Consider the following 18,289-nt stretch of genomic DNA (forward strand, 5'->3'; position numbering starts at 1 on the left):
TCTTAGCACCTTGAAGGGCCGTTCAATAGTTTCGTCTTTCATTGAAAATAACTTTTGGTGTTTTAGCCATTTAAGCGCCACGCTTAACTAATGAGTATTGGCGAGAGGGTTAGGATGTGGAGGGAAGAAAGGGAACGCTTTGGGTTTGGACATGGTTTCCACGGAGATGGGAGGCTGGGTAAATCCACCAGCTCGCATAGACAAGTTTGCTATTCCTGGTGTAGATCTATCTCCTGCTGGGATCGCAAAGGATTATCCACCGTCTACTACGCTAGATCAACTATAAATATGATATTCATAGCAAGACAAATTATTATTGAGAAAGCAATGCAATATAACAAAACTGTGTATATGATCCAAACCTTCGACTGAATTATATTAGAAAATATCTTACGATTACTAAAACGAAAAAATCAATTGAACCTAATGGTAGACATATTATGTTAAAATTGTAGAGATTGAAAGGGAGGGGTAAATAAAGTTACTTGCTTTCTCTTTTTTCTCTTTAGAACTTGAACTCATTCAGATTCTGGACTTTGATCTTTTCATCTGTCCAGTATTCTATATTTCTTTCATTTTGTTAAAGTTTTTTTAATGTAGTTTTATAATGTCTAATTTTTCATTTTCTGCAAGATGATTTTCAGAATTTGGACCAAGTTTTTAATAAACTCCAACATGTATTATAATGCCTGCTCAATTTGGCACCTTGCATAAGGCGGCGGTTACATTGGATGCGAATTCGTACAAAAAACCGATCGTACGAATTCGTAAGAATACGTACGAAATCATCAGAACGAAACAAATGCGTACAATGTAATATGCACGGTTACATTACTTACAAATATTTCTTACGAGTTTCTACGAACTCGTACGATTTTCTGATGCGACCAACATAATTTTTTTTCGCGAATATTCGTACGAGGAGTCGATTGTATTTAATTGTTTTGTGGTGTTCGTCTGAATATAGTTACAAAATGGATGTTGAAAAATTAAGAACACTTGTCCAAGAAAGGCAATATTTATGGGATCAAAGAAGTAAACAATACAACAACCGAGATTTGAATAAAAAATCATCAACGCAAACTCTGGAGTTTTCTAATAAAAGCAACTTTAATAAAAACGGTGTTTCAAAAAAGTAATACTTCGCAGCGTCATTCATTGTTAATAACCACAAACCACAATGTGAAAACTATGATATATCCCACTGGGATTTTTCGTCTGAGGTCACATCTAATGTAACCAATCTGTCTTACGACTAAATTAGTACGAATTTGTACGAATGAAGTTTCGTACCAACTCGCATCCAATGTAACCGCTGCCGCCTAAATAAAGTACCGTTGAGATATTATTTTATGATGTTCTGCATGACTGCAATTAAATCCGTTAGCTCATAGTAACTCATAGGCTTAAAAATTCAATATTTTTAAACGCCCTATACACTGAATTTGTCGACCTCTTGTTAACTTAGGGATTAATGTGACATCCTAATTAGTAAACTTTAACGACGTCCCCAGTGAGTTGAAAGTAAGTAAAGAGCATAAAAAGGAGTTTACGACTTCTCTTCTGCACTCTTTTTTGCCAGTTTCTTTCTAACGATCAACTTATGAGTACAAGAAATATTTAAATGTATATGTAGAAAATGTTTGGGGGAAATTTTTAAAGGCGTACTTAACGGTGGTAAAGTTATTACTATCTGAAGGGATCATAAAAGATAATTTGGGTTAAAGTCTGAATACTTTTAATTTAAACTTCGTCATCTTCGCCAAATACCCTTCTCCCATAGATAGAGATCATAAAAAGATAATCAAAAACTTTACAAAGGGTACCTAATTACACTAAAAGACCACCCTACCCAATCTCTCTACCAACAAATACATTATTTTTTATTGTTTTAGGTGGGATGCAATCAATTATTATAAAATTCAAAAAAAATTCACACGCTTAGTTGAGGCTTTTAAAAACCGTAAATTTTTTCGCAGTCTGTAATATCCCAACTTTTACTGTCCTTCTATATTCCTTGTATGTATATTTGGTTTTAGTGTTATACTTAATTGTTCGTAGATATTCGAATCTCTCAAGTTCCTCGAATATATATTTCTGTATTATTTATGTTTACACTGTTAAATACTTTCTTACATATTTTTTTGCCTATGCATTCCATGTACACTCACCGGCACAAAATTCCGCCACCCAAAATTTTTGATTAAGTTTGACAATCTATAACTTTATTATTTGTACTTCGATTTTAAAGATTCTTACACGAGTTTGTAGGTACATGTATTAATGTCAATTACTATTATTCCGGAAACAAAAAATGTTTGCTTAGATGGAATTATACGGGGGTGAATGTAAGCGTTGTTTTTTCTCCTAATTTTAAAAAATTCTGTGGAAAAATTGGAGGGCTGATTTTGTTTCATACTCCTTTTGTATTATCCTGGAGGTATCACTAAGGTCTTGTTTCTTGAATTCTCTGAATATCTATTTGCTTGTAAGAGCTGTAATTAGAAACACTGATTTGAAGGTTTATTTAATTAAAAATATCAAACGCACTAAAATTAACAAAACAAAACAAATTTAACAACAAAACAAAACAAAACAATTCAATAGCGGTTATGTCCACCTCTTGCAGCAACGACTGCTCGCAATCTGTTTAGCATCTAATTAAGATGTGTTTTCCTTGCCTGGGGAATAGTCCGATATTCCTCTACCAGGGCCATAACTGTACCAAATTTTCTGGAGGCCTAGGATGACGGCAAATAGCTTTTTCTATTCATCCCATAAATGTTCAATATGATTGAGATCTGGGCTGCATGCGGGCCATTCTAATCTTATCAATCCAACCTCAATTGAATGAGTCAATCAGTGTTTTTATTTACAAAAAATGGTACAGCTCTTACAAGAAAAAAAAATATTCGGATAATTCAAAAAACAAAATATTGGTGATGCCTCCGGGAAAATATGACAGGACTATGAAACAAAATCAGCTATTCTATTTTTCCACAGATTTTTTTAAAATTAGGAGAAAATACAACGATTCCTTTCACCCCTGTACAATGACATGAAGCAAAATTTTTTGTTACCGGAATAATACCAAACAATATGAATACATGTACCTACAAACTGGTGTAGGAATCTTGAAAATCGGAGCACAAAAATAACAAAGTTATAAATTGTCAAACTTAATCAAAAATTTTGGGTGGCGGAATTTTGTGCCGGTGAGTGTATTTCGTTTTTATGTCATTAATATATAGTCTTTTTTTATGGCTTTTTCTTCTAATTCTTTAGTTATCCACATCACTACTTGTTTGCTTCTTGCTACTATTGCTTTATCATCAATGAACGCCAGGCATTGATGTTTTTTCTGATAGATAATTCCTTCTCTATTTATATTGACCTCCCGCAGCACGTTTTCCAGGAGGAGAGAGGAGACTAAAGATAATAGATGAAAGTGGGTCAACTTCTTCTACTCCTTCATTTACTAGGAAACTGTAAACTGTCTGATATTTCAATTTATTTACTTTTACTTGTTTTTCAATTCTTCTTAGTGTTAGGTGTTTGTCAAAAGTACGGTTAAAAAAATATACTTTAAGCTGTTTGTAATACTTGTCATTTGTGCGCTAATGCTTAAGTTTATTTTAAGTTAAATAATGGATTAGGTACATATCATTTTCATAGTCTAGAGTCTAGAGGTTAGGTTTGTTTTGGTATTTTGGTTATAATGGATAATTCGCTGGCAGCCCTGCATTCATGATAAACGTATTCAAAGAACTGTTATGGCGCCCATTTCATGTGGTCTTATGTGTGGTAGCCAATTAAAGACAATCCCTCAATTTGCGGGACCGTAAAATGGAACTGCGAATAATTAAATTTTATGCCGCTCTTCCTTCGTACGAAAACTGTTATAATTTGTAGCAGGGACAGAACTATGGGGAGAAGTGTTTTATATAAATATAGAGAGGTTTTACATAGCTAATTAATTTCTTTTACATTATGGGGCTTGTTCAATTGAAACCCATTTTTGTGCCAGAAAAAATGTATTGGTAAATACATCTACAAATAATTGCCACTGAAATGAAGGCACACCTCATTATTTCACCAACCAATGTGTACCCTGCTTAAAGAATTATTGAGGCTGTTGTTCGAAGAATTCTTTTACGGTTATTATTCTTCTATTTTCTCGTCACACTGAAATAGATAATCTTTCAACGCTTTTTCAGTGGCCCAAAGATGCGAAAATCATAAGACTATAAATCGGGACTATAGCATGGATGCATTAATATCCTCCACCTATTTCACTGTAGATTTTCTTTCACTATTTTGGTAAAATGAGGCCGAGCATTATCTTGAAGAAGAACGACACCATGTGAGAGCTTATCTGGATATTTTCGTATTATTGCTTGATGACAAAATAATATAAGGTAATAATGATACACAAATTCGTCACCAGCAATTATTGACGAAAGAAAGTCAATACCGTTTTGCCCAGGGCCGGACTGGCTCATAAAAAAGGCGCCAACCCAAATTATAAAAAAGGCGCCAGCCCAAATTCTAAAAAAGGCGCCAACCTAATATCTAAACAATGGCGCCAGACCTCCCTCTTAAGCTTTGACATCAAACTTTTTTGAAATCCCAATGCGTGTAAAGTAAATCAATATGACTAATTTGAATTTAAATCCATAAAATAATTTATTATTTTTATTGGGAATAGTAAATTATATTAAGATTCCACAAAAATATAGCTTCAGTTTCCCAGTACCCGTTTTACTCTGCTACACTCTCTGACACTCTCTGAAGACTGCAAAACAATTTTCGAAAACTGTGAGTAATTTTCACTTGCTACCACAAAAGAATCTATTGGTTCAAAAACATTTAACAAAAATCATGATGATTTGTGTTCAATAGAAGTCACCTTTTGAATTTTTTCAAATTCTTTACTAAATTCCATATAGCATAAGAATAAACTTCGATAAAAAATCCGCAACCACACACGGTGTCAGGCGATCCGTGCCTAAGTGGTGAATGGCCTAACGTCAGACGGTCGCAAACGACGCCCTCGGAGAACTGGTGAAACTCCTTTATAATTCAAGCCTTACCGTTGGCAAGGGCGCACTGCCTCGCCAGACAGTATAATTCGCCCCTACTCGTGGGAACTATATGGATAAGTATTTAATCATGCAGGAAAAAGGGAAACAACAAAACGAAGGGATAATGGAGCGAGTCACCATTGATGGTGCAGCTGGAACTAGCTATGAATGAGATGATAAGGTGCTCATTGTAGTAAAGGGAACAAAGAGAAACTACTCACCGAAGAGAAAAAGAGGAAGGAGGAGACTATGATCTTCGGAAGAAGATCTGTTGGAAGATCTCCAGTCAGGGGTAGCGACGGTTGTGACGGTAAGTGATCAAGACGGATCTTCCAGAGGAGACAACCTTGCAAAGGAGCTCCTCACTTGGGGAGAAAACAGCTAGAGACTTAGAGAGAAGGAGGAGAGCTCGGACATAACGGTCATGGTAAGTGCAATGGAGAAACTTACCAGTGTTACAAATAATTTAGTGAAACTAATGTCCGACCATACAAACATTAAGTTCGAGATCAAGAATGAGGTACAAAACCTTAAGAGAGTCACCGAAGACATGGACGTTACTTTTAGACAAGTCGCCGTCGGCAGCATTAAGAAACGAAATAGAATCGTGTAGAAAACCGGTGAGGAAAAAAACGACTAGGGAGACTGTACTAGTGTCCACACAGATGGATTTCGACGAGTTCTTCCCCGAAAATCTTAGTGAAGGAGAGATAAAAATGATCGCAACGGTCCTGAACTCGAGGGAAATGGGCTTTGAAAAAATAAAAGACATTATAAAGTCGAATTGGAAGAGGATCACTATACGGTCGCTAAACTGGGAAGAGGGAATAAACTTGCAGGCGACTTAGTAGTGGTCATGTAACATGGACTTTTCGGTGAGAAAGAAAGGTTCTACGAATTGATAAGGGAAAACATGAACTGGGAATATGTGCAGGAGGTGCAAACACACCAGGAGAGGTGGAGTACCTCCAACTTAATACTATGACTACAATTACAAGGAAAAGTCAGAAGGAAGAGAACCGAGGAAACCGTCAGACTATTTTCATGGTCCCACGTAGAGACAAGGGTGACGGAAATGGACGGGGATGAAAGACTACTGGCAATTATTTATAAATTGAGGGAAGACATGGAGACACTGGAGACCAGAGAGGCATACCTAAGAGTAGTGGGGGCTACAGAGGTAGCAACCTCAGGAAGCTCCTTGAACTCACCTTTATGGGTGTGGACCTCCACCTCGCGCTGGAGGAGTATAAACTCGGGGAAAGGACAGTGGAGGCGTAGAAGGTGATCGTGAAGGGAGGCAGAAAATCCTATGCCGAGTTGCTCAAGCGAATCAAGGGTAGCGTAGACACGAGGAAGAAGGGGATTAGCGTTAAAATCACTAAAGAAGGCATAAGAGGGGACCTCATCCTTGAAGTGACAAGAAAAGAACAGACCGAGCGCCTGAAGAAGACTATCGTGGCCCGCACGGAGGGAAACTATCAGGTGCAGGTGTACCTATTTGATATAGACGGAGGAGTCCCAAGGTAGAAATCCTGAGACAAGTTCGGAGGTATACCGGCAGCATGGAGCCTGACGACGTCAAACTCATTTGTATAAGGGAAAATACAGAACACAAACGTCACGGTTGGACTGACACGTATCGCAGCCAAGAAGGCACTGGAAAGAGAACATATACCTATTGGCTGGAACTCACACAAGATACGGGAGAGACTGAGTGTCCAGGGGTGCTTTAGATGCCTGCAGTTCAGGCATAGTAAAACGGACTGCAAGAGATATAACAGGGAGGACTGCTACTACAGATGTGGTAAGGAGGGTACAGTGCAGTAGTCACTTTTAAAGAATCCGGTCACAGTGCCCGGAGTGTAAAAAACTAATCTTGGAAAAGCGGGGCCTCAAGAGACACTCTGCCACAAGCGATAAGAAAAGGGTGGGTGAAAACACCTAGGACCAGGAATCAGACAGCGTATGGGTAAGTAAGTTAGAAAGATAAGAACCATCTAATATGCAGTTCCTTTAAATAAATTTGGGAAGGGCGAGGGTCGCTCACGACGTTGCAGAGGCACTCGCACGAAGGGAAGGTATGACATTTGGTCTTTCGACAGAGAATCGTTAAAGATAGGAGATGTGACGTGACCGTATACGTGGTAAACCGAGGTATTGGAATCACCAGAGACTCTGTTAAGAATGTTAATATGTATGTTAAGGCCTAAGTTGTAGACCGCCTGGCGTACAATTGTTATGTTTCACCAAACGTCCCGCTTCGAGAGGAGAATACCTATCAGAATGGATCCACGCCATGGGGCTTACTGTGCTAAATGACCTACGTTCGTTCGTAAGAAGTAATAGTGAATCCTTTCTGGACCTCTCGGTGGTTTCAACATCACTTATAAACAGTGCCATAAGCTGGACTGGTTTGGAAGAACAATCGCTCAGCTTACATAAGTATGTGAGTTTTGACCGAAAAATGTAGATAGCGATCTAAAAAGATTTTCAAATCAGGAAGCTTTTGTGGATACTCTTGGCTTGATTGGTCCGATATGCGAGGATGTGAAGAGGTTGATCGAGTGATCAGTTATCAGATAACCAAATATCCGTTATTTGATAAACATCGGAAATTGATACCCACGAAAGGTGCCCCAATCGTAAAAAGGGTCTTCGAGTGCGCCGCTCGTTGCATCTAAGCTATTTTTTATAATAGAAACAGCAGTAATTGATACCCACGAAAGGCACCCGAATCATAAAAATAGTCTTCGAGGGCGTCGCGCGTCGCATCTAAGCTATGTACTTATTATAATAGAAACAGCGGATATTGACCCTACGAAAGACGCCTGAATCGTAAAATAGTCTTTGAGGGCGCTGCGCGTCGCATCTAAGCTATTTGATTATGTGATATTTGATACAAGTTGTATTTTATTGTACCCACTGGCTTCATTATTTAGGAGTTTGGGACACAACAATCCTGCATGTATAATGTAGTTTTGGAGCACTGAAAACCAAACCTGTATATTTTAGTCCAATTGTGGGATGTAGGTAACACTCTTTGCATCAGGTATCAGATAATCAAATAGCTTAGATGCGACGCGCAGCGCCCTCGAAGATAATTTTTCGGTTTGGGCGCCTTCCATAGGTATAAATCCGTTATTTGATAAACAGTGGAAATTGATACCCACAAAAGGTGCACCAATCGTAAAAATAGTCTTCGAGGGCGCCACTCGTTGCATCTAAGCTATTTTTATAATAGAAACAGCGGAAATTTATACCCACGAAAGGCGCCCGAATCACGAACATAGTCTTCGAGGGCGCCGCGCCTCGCGTCTAAGCTATTGATTACAATAGAAACAGCGGATATTGAACCTACAAAAGGCGCCCGAATAGTAAAAATGGTCTTCGAGGGCGCCGCGTATCGTGTCTAAACTATTTGATTATCTGATATCTGGTATTTTGTTGTACCCACTGGCTTTATTATGTAGGTTTCTGGTGCGCCTTCGGTGCCAAACGGCGAAATCAGAAGCAAGTAAAAACATTTTTTACGGGAATGATAGCTGCATAATTTTTGTGTAAAGGTTCAAAAAAATTTTTTCAGCGTTTAATTTTTTTCATGGATAGATACTAACCAAGGCAAAAGGCGCACCGGCCCGCGGGCGGCCCAGTCCGGGCCTGGTTTTGCCTGTGTTCCGTGAGATGTTGCGAAGATAAACCCATACGCAAGATTTTTTGGTCCTCTGATTAAAAGCGAGGAATTTATTGCGCAGAAACTTTACTGGAACCCAGGTTTGTGCAGCCCAATTTGTGTACGATACCATGGACAGATCCTATACTAACACCCATATTTTCTGAGAATGATTTGATTGAGATTCGACGATTTTAGTATTTTGTGTGACCCGTTTTTCTTTATCTTTTTTATCTTTTCTTGCCTGTTCCTAATTTTATCCAAACGACCTTACAACTCTGTTTCACAGTATGTTAATAATCAATAAAGAAAGTGATTTTCTTGGAATCCTTCACACACCATGCCCTTTATTAAAATGCTTCATATATTATTTTGTGCACCTTTTTATTACCCATTCATGGACACCAAAAGCGATTTTTTGATGCAACCCCCGTAGCCAAAAAAAAAAAATAAATAAAGAGGAAGTTGAAGTTTTTTTTTGCATTTTGGCCCACATGGATATATGCTCCATCAATATGGTTTTTCATAAATATATATGATTATTGCAACATCCCTGCGGAAAGTACCCCTATCCTTGAAAATAAACTGCAGAAACTACCCCTATCCCTTAAAGAGCAAGTTTTTGCGATTTTCTCATTACCCCTGCATTTTTTTAAAACATAACTTATACAGAATAAAAGACCACCATTTTCTCTACAAATAAGGTCCTATGCATTTTTTTCGTATAAGCAACCGTTACGGCATAGTGGCGCCGTAAACCTCAGAAATGCTTTGAAATGCAAAATTGTTTTTGTTTTTTTTTCGTCAACTATTCATTTTATTGATAACGTACTTATGGAAAATAAAAAAACACACTGTCTGCTACACATTATGACCTATGCATATTTTATTTTCTTTGGACCCTAAAGCCATAGTGGTGGCCCAAAATCAATTTTTGATTATTTTCTTTATTAATTCTCCTTTTTTGAGGTAGTTCCGGGGAAAATATGGGGGTCTATTATGCAAATTTGTAAATAACACCAGTACGTGGATAATCGCTGAAAGTTTTTTTACTTTAGAATAGGCGGTTCAGATGGTATAAAAAGGGTTTTTTAAAATATATTACCCTGTAATTAAAAAATTTGCAATTGACCTTAAATGAAACCTATACCAAAAAATAAGCCACTTGTTTGTGATTAATTGCCGCAGGGTTTCTTCTTCATTTTCATTACAGTTAGGGAAAAATACTTTTTTTTAAAACATCTTTTTTAAAAATTTGTCAATTTTGGGGCATCACCCCCGCTAAACGGTGGGTTATAGGCATATGCTGTCGTAAAATAAATAGTAGGAAATATAGTCCTCTTCATTTTACTATTAAGTAATTTTTTTGTAAAACGTACAGGAAGGGCTACGTTTCGCAAAAACCACAAATTAGCCCCTTTAAAGGGATGAAAAGGGCGTTCCGGGGCGAAATATTTTAAGAAAATGTTAGTCTCATAGTAAGCACCTCTTGATATACCAGAAAAAAAAAAATAAAACCGGACTTGTGTCCATTTTGCAAGTCTCTACCTCTGTTTCCTACAAGGTAAGTATTCACTGTCTTTAGCGACATGAAAACGTGCGTTAACGTGCATTAGTACGAATCTGTCATGTCATATCCAATACGGCTGGCACATAGCAAAACGAGATCTTCTAAAAATTTTTTAATGTAGTACGTCAGTTATCTTTCACCCAATCACTTTCACAATGTCGGTATTTCCTTTCCAAGAAACACTATTCCATAGCACATATGGTGTCACCACCAAAATTAACGCTCTGTATATATGTATATATATATATATATATATATATATATATATATATATATATATATATATATATATATATATATATATATATTGATGTGATCTTGATTATTGATATGAGATAATATTTTTATATGTCATTTAATTTAATCAATGCATTAATAATAATCTAATTAATTTACCAGATCACATATCAATATGTTTTCAATCTCAGGGCTTTTTATAAAATTAATTACTTACATACGTGGCTTCTAAGTATTTCTCAATGGTTCCTAATCGGGATAGGAAAGAAAAGAGTAAAATAATAACACATATGGGTTACAATTGTAATCAAAATATTGTTTATTTTATTTAAATGGCAATCACTGCTTAATATTTGCTATATCTTATTAATCTTAAACATAACATTTACACATGGGAATCTTATTTCCTTTTGGTTTCCAATTGAAAGTTTTTATTAACATTTAACTATTATGATTTATTAGCAACAATTCTATTTAAGTTTGATGAAGCTTTTCTGATATTATTGATTATGTTTCTTCAATTTTAAATGTGGTATTTAATACGAAAAACCCATACATTCATGTCCAAACAAATGAGACTGACCTTTTTCTGGTGAACTGAGAATGTCTTCACACAAGACCCGTTTCCTGCTATCCTTGGCTGCAATCAAAACCTCGTCCTGGCTTCCAGTAATGTTCTCCTCTGAAACTAGCTCGTATAGCTCTCGTTTCCTGCTTCTGTCGTGATGCTGTGTTCTACCTTTTTCGAAACTGCAATCAGCTACCGGGAACTCTTGGCTCAAGGAGGTTCTTTTACTCTCAACCTGGCCTACCTCTCGTTCCACGATAGATACTACACACTCACGGAACTACACCGGCTTTCTCACTCTCCGTACACTACCGTCTACTACTGGACTTCACTTCTCGACAGCTCAAAACATTCTGATCTCTATTTGTCATTCATTCCCCTACTTTCTAAATATCCCTTCCAGATTCACAAATCAAACTTCCACCACCAACTCTCATTCGCAGTCTTCCTCAAAACCAATTTTTAATCTTTCTAAATATGCTTAATGGATTTCAAAGAAAATAGTTAATTCCCATTCTAAAATTACTTTCTACTATATACAAATTTTAATGACCTATTCTCTATTTCCATTTAGTCTTATTTAGCATCGGCTAATGATCGATCCTTCCGCGAACAACGATAATGACCTATTATCGATTTCACTTGAGTCTTATTTAATCACTTCTTAAAATTAAATATAACAATTTGTTGTATACAGGTTGTTCTAAATTTATATGCACGTGGTTGAGAAAATTGAAAATATTTTATATTAAATTGAATTTTGTTTATAATTATTAAAATTTAATTTTCATATCAAATAGAAATATAACAAATTCCCGCCTTGTATTCGATAAAATTTATCTGCATTTTTAAATAAATTTTCTCGAGGCAAAACCAACTCCCTGTATATTTCCTTACTTTAATCTACGTCTTATATCCTAACTTACTATCTACTTCATGTAATTCTGTCTTTTATTCGTGATATTTGTATACATCGTGAATATTATAAATTCCTCGGATCTTTTCCGAGTTCCTGTGCCTCAACTCATAACTATTTATCCCATTTTCATTATTTACGATGTACGGGCCTTCGAAAACAGGCATCAACTTTGCGCAAATGCCCCCAGGAAGATTTGATACTCGTAATGCCCTCACGAGTACTTTTTCACCCTTTTGGAAAGTCACTGGTCTTCTTTTTCTATTTTGTTCCTGTCTTTGGATATATTTTTCGTTGCTTCGCCGTAACCTTCTCTGTACGGTTTCAATCACCTGTTGATATTCTTTTGGCTCTTGGTCTTCCCATGGCCTTATCGGCAGTACACCCTTCATGATGTATTCTGGGGTCTCTTTTGTTACTGTGCTCGGAATTGTATTTAGATACCTTTCTATTTCCGCCATTTTCCTGTCCCAGTGGCGATGTTGACCATCTGTTGCAATGCGAAGAAATTTCGTCACTTCCTGTATGAATCGTTCCGACGGATTACTCTGTGGATGCCTGATGCTGACAAAATTTGTCTCTATTCCTCGTTCTCGAAGTTGTCCCTTGAAACGATCATTTCGGAAATACGTTGCATTGTCCAGTAGAATCTTTTTTGGTGTTCCTACTATGGCTATAAAATTGTCGATTTTTCTTAATATTTCTTCCCCCTTTGTGGTGCGGCAACTATATAATTTTACGTATTTTGAAAACACATCCACCATTACCAGAATATGTTTGTTCCTTTTAGTGGTCATAATTAGATCGCTTAACATATCTATTGCTACAATGTCTAGTTTGTTTCGGGCTTCAATATTTTTGGCAACATTTTCGTTTTTGAAATTCCGACTCTTATATTTTTGACATACATCGCACTTCTGGGTAATTTCCTTTGCAATGCGGTAATCCTGTCGGCTGATGTAATTTTCCCTAAAAACGAGCCAAACTTTTCTGCTACCGATATGCCCATTGTCCTCATGTAATTTCTTTATTATCTTTTCGGCCAATGTCTGTGTCACTAAATATAGTTCCTTTCCGTCTATTCTCTTAAAATACATGTTATTTTCTACTTCCGCTCTTCTTTTCTCTCTTTCCTCTAGGTCTTCCTGGTTTGTCCTTATCTCATTTAATGAATATATCCCTTCTTCTTGTATTAATCTATTTAGTCCCACCTGCAGAGTAATTGTTTCCTTTTTTCCGGTGTCCTCATCCCGTGTTAGAGCGTCGGCTATTATGTTGTCTTTTCCTTTTATATATCGGAACTCAAAATCATACTCCTGTAATAATAGAATGCCTCTATGTATTCTATTATTTACTAATCTATTCTTCATGATATGTACTAAAGCTGCATGGTCTGTTTCGATTGTGAATTTTGCTCCCAATAAGTAAAACCTCAATTTGTTTACGCAATATAGTACACTGGCAAACTCCAATTCTGTAACACTATATTTTCTCTCATGTGTTTTTGTCACTCGAGATATAAAACATATCGGCACTTCTTGGTCGTTTTGTATTTGAGACAGAACTCCTGCAAATTTTTGTATGGACGCATCAGTTCGGAGTATAAAAGGTAAATTGTAAATGGGGTGGTATATTTTCGTTCCTTTTGCGAATTCTCGTTTTAATGTTTCGAAAGCCTCCTCCTGTTCTTCTTTCCAATTCCATTTTATTCCTTTTTTAAGCAATTTTATCAGAGGGATTTCCTTTTGGCTCAAATCGGGAATCAGCTTTTTAAAATAATTTATCGTGCCAAGAAAACCTCTCAATGTTTTCAAATTCGTTGGTCTTGGGTATTCATCTATGAGCTTGACTCTGTCTTCGGCTAATCTTACTGTTTTGGTGTCCAATTGAAAACCCAAATAAATGACTTCTTTTTGAAAAAATTGACATTTTTCAATGTTTAATTTCAATCCCGCTGTGTCCAATTCTTTCAGAATTATTTCTATGTGTTCCAGATGACTCTGAGTATCTTGTGAAAAAATTAATAAATCATCGATATAATGAACTATGAAATCTTCATGGCGATTCAAAATGGTATGTAGAGCTCGGACGAGTGCAGCACAAGCACTCTGCAATCCAAATGGCACTACTTTAAACCGGTAGACAATACCATCAATAGAAAAAGCGGTGTAGTTTCTACACTTTTCAGCTAACGGTATCAACCAAAAACTGTGTTTTAAGTCAATTTTCGAAAATATGTGTGACCCGGTGATTCTTCCAAAAATGGCCTCGATGTTTAGAGGTGATTCATATTGTGATACAGTGTGCTGGTTGATATTCCTGGCATCTAAACATAATCTCAATTCTCCATTGCTTTTCTTTACTATCACAATCGGGTTAACATACGGTGAATCACATCTTTCGATGATTTGATCTTCCAACATTTTATTTATTTCTTCTTTCACCTCTGGTCGATACTTGTATGGAATCGGGTAAGTCTTTGATCGAAAATTTCCCAAGTTTTTCACCTCAAATGAATGTTCGTACTTTTTAGCCACTCTGTTTTCCTCATTGATCAAATTTTCGTAGTTTCTTAACATCAACCGCAATTCTTTTTCTTTCCCTTCTCCACATATCAATTTTCTGTCTTTTTTTCAGATTCTTCACACATGTTTACCGTGCATTCTGCATCCTCGTTTGCATATACCTCCTCTTCAAATACCACTGTTTCAATCATATTCTTTTCACTTTCATTTTTTAGCTTTATTTCTTCTTCTCCTGAGCTCGTCTCTTCTTTTGAGGAATCCCAGGTTTCCTTTGTTTCGGATACTCTCAAATTTTCTTCTTCTGGGCTCAACTCTTCTTTTGAGGAGCCACAGGTTTCATTTTCTTTTATCCTTTTCTGACTTTTTCTCCCTTTTCTTCTTTGTCCTTGCTTCGTTGCCAAATTCATTTCCACTCTTTGTTCTTTACCTGATTCGTCCGTATTTTGTTTCTCCTGTTCCTTGTCCTGTTCCTTTTCTTTTTCTTCTGTTAGTTTCATCGTATTATTTTTAAAATCTATCACTACATGTTTTTCTGCCAATTCGTCAACTCCTACTATCATGTCATGTGACATATTTGGCATTATTACACATTGTAGTGCATACATATTCTTACCCAGTCGTACCATTACTCGTATGCCTTCATTTATAGTTGCCAATGTCCGTTTGTTTGCGCCCACTAAATTTACCCTAGGTATTTTGTAAATTAAATTTGTTAAGTTAACTTCTTCTATTAGTTTTCTGTTGACCAATGTTATTTCCGATCCAGTATCTATCATAATTTTAATTGGTGTCTCGTTGATAAATCCATCCACAAATTTTAAATTAATTCCATTTTTCTTTTCGTTGTTTCCTGCCAATTTAATAAACTCCTTGGGGTGACAAAAGATTCCTGTTTGTTTTTTTGTTTTTAGTGAGCGCCGTCGTGAAAAAACGCCGGTTGCTCATCGTTGTTTATATTTTCGTCATAATGTCTCTCTCCGTCATATTCATCTGTCTGGGTATTATTTACTTCTCTTCTATTTTCTCTAGGTCTGTCGGATCTGTTTCGGTTTTCTCGATATCCCTGTTCATTTTGTCTACCATTATTTCTGTTTTCTTGATTTGAGCGTGTGGTGTTTCTATTCTGGTATTCTCGATTTCTGTCCTCATTCCATTGCCTATTTCTTTGTTCATAATTTCCTCTTCCGTTGTCTCTATTTTCGTTTTCCCTTCTGGGATTAAAATCTCGTCTTGTATAGTCCCTCCTATTTTGATTTCTATCTCTGTAATCTTGTGTTTCTCGGGGCCTGTAATCTTCTCGCGACCTTCTTGATTTTCTTTCTCTTAGACGTGATTCTCTTATTTGTAGGAATTGGCATAAACTATCTATGTCTTTGTAATTTTGCAATGTGATATGGTCTTCCAGCGTTTCCTCGAAATGTCTTGCAATCAGTTCGACTAATTGTTCCGATGAGTAATTATATTGTAAATGTTTTGCATTATTGTAAATTTGCAAAGCATATGTCCTTTCTGATACACCCATCCTATCATTGTATTTCCCATTTTGCAATTCCTTGTTAATTTCCAATTGTTGGACCTTTCCCCAGAAATAATTCAAAAATTTTTGTTCAAATTGTTGCCAATTTCCGAATTCTTCTTCTTTGCTATCGAACCATAGGCTTGCTTCATATTTGAGATGGTTTCTGATAGTTTCTTTTGCTGTTTCGAAATTTCCGATGTGTTGTATTTTCTTTTTCAGGCTATTTATGAACGGCACTGGGTGTAATCTTCTTACATCCCCGCCAAACCTTATCTTCACGTCATCTGTGCTATGTATAACCATTTCTCTTCTTTCTCCGACATTTTGTTGAGTATTGATTTCCGCAATCTTTCTTTCCACTTCTTCTCTGTCTGCTTGAATAGCGTTTTTAAACTTGTTTTCCAAATTTTCTATTTCCTTTTTCTGGCAATTCGTTACCTCCTTTATTTTGATTTTGATTTCTTTAATCTCTAACTCCTGTTTCTCGCTCTTTTCTGCAATCTCTTCTATTTTTTTAACCATTTCCTTCTTAATACTCTCTATATTTCTGTTGTTTTCTTCTATGGCTTGTTTTGTTTCCTGTTGATTGTCATCCATTTTTTGCTGTGTTTCATCCATTTTTTGATCCACTTTATCCATTTTCTTTGATGTTTCTTCCATGGCTTGTTTCGTTTCACGTTGATTTTCATCCATTTTTTGTTGTGTTTCTCTTTGATTTTCATCCAGTTTTTGTGACTGGAGTTGCATCAGTTGTAATAGTTTATCTATTCCTGATAATTCCTGATTTTCTGATGCCATGATTGTCGTGTCTAAACTATCTTCTTGGTCTGAATATTCTTTTTGTTTTTTGTTGTCTTTGCTTTGGCTTCTTGTCACAGACATTTGTTTTCAAGAAGTACTGTCCCCGCCAAATATGAAATTTTACTAGTATGTTACCAAGACGACTTTTTCTCACCCAAATATTATAAATTGTCAATAAATATATCAAATGTAAATATCGTAAAATAAAATATTAAATCAGTTATGTAAAATTTGTACCTAAAGAGATCTAAAATTTTATGTTATCAAATGTAAGTATCTCACTTTTTACCACAGGCATATAAATTTTCAAATACCGGCTTTACTCTTTCTATCCTTCAAATTTGCCACTAGAAATACTTTTCCATGCCCCACGTTGGGCGCCAGTTGATGTGATCTTGATTATTGATATGAGATAATATTTTTATATGTCATTTAATTTAATCAATGCATTAATAATAATCTAATTAATTTACCAGATCACATATCAATATGTTTTCAATCTCAGGGCTTTTTATAAAATTAATTACTTACATACGTGGCTTCTAAGTATTTCTCAATGGTTCCTAATCGGGATAGGAAAGAAAAGAGTAAAATAATAACACATATGGGTTACAATTGTAATCAAAATATTGTTTATTTTATTTAAATGGCAATCACTGCTTAATATTTGCTATATCTTATTATTCTTAAACATAACATTTACACATGGGAATCTTATTTCCTTTTGGTTTCCAATTGAAAGTTTTTATTAACATTTAACTATTATGATTTATTAGCAACAATTCTATTTAAGTTTGATGAAGCTTTTCTGATATTATTGATTATGTTTCTTCAATTTTAAATGTGGTATTTAATACGAAAAACCCATACATTCATGTCCAAACAAATGAGACTGACCTTTTTCTGGTGAACTGAGAATGTCTTCACACAAGACCCGTTTCCTGCTATCCTTGGCTGCAATCAAAACCTCGTCCTGGCTTCCAGTAATGTTCTCCTCTGAAACTAGCTCGTATAGCTCTCGTTTCCTGCTTCTGTCGTGATGCTGTGTTCTACCTTTTTCGAAACTGCAATCAGCTACCGGGAACTCTTGGCTCAAGGAGGTTCTTTTACTCTCAACCTGGCCTACCTCTCGTTCCACGATAGATACTACACACTCACGGAACTACACCGGCTTTCTCACTCTCCGTACACTACCGTCTACTACTGGACTTCACTTCTCGACAGCTCAAAACATTCTGATCTCTATTTGTCATTCATTCCCCTACTTTCTAAATATCCCTTCCAGATTCACAAATCAAACTTCCACCACCAACTCTCATTCGCAGTCTTCCTCAAAACCAATTTTTAATCTTTCTAAATGTGCTTAATGGATTTCAAAGAAAATAGTTAATTCCCA

This window comes from Diabrotica virgifera, chromosome 10, assembly GCF_917563875.1.
Source record: "Diabrotica virgifera virgifera chromosome 10, PGI_DIABVI_V3a".
NCBI classification, from domain to species: domain Eukaryota; kingdom Metazoa; phylum Arthropoda; class Insecta; order Coleoptera; family Chrysomelidae; genus Diabrotica; species Diabrotica virgifera.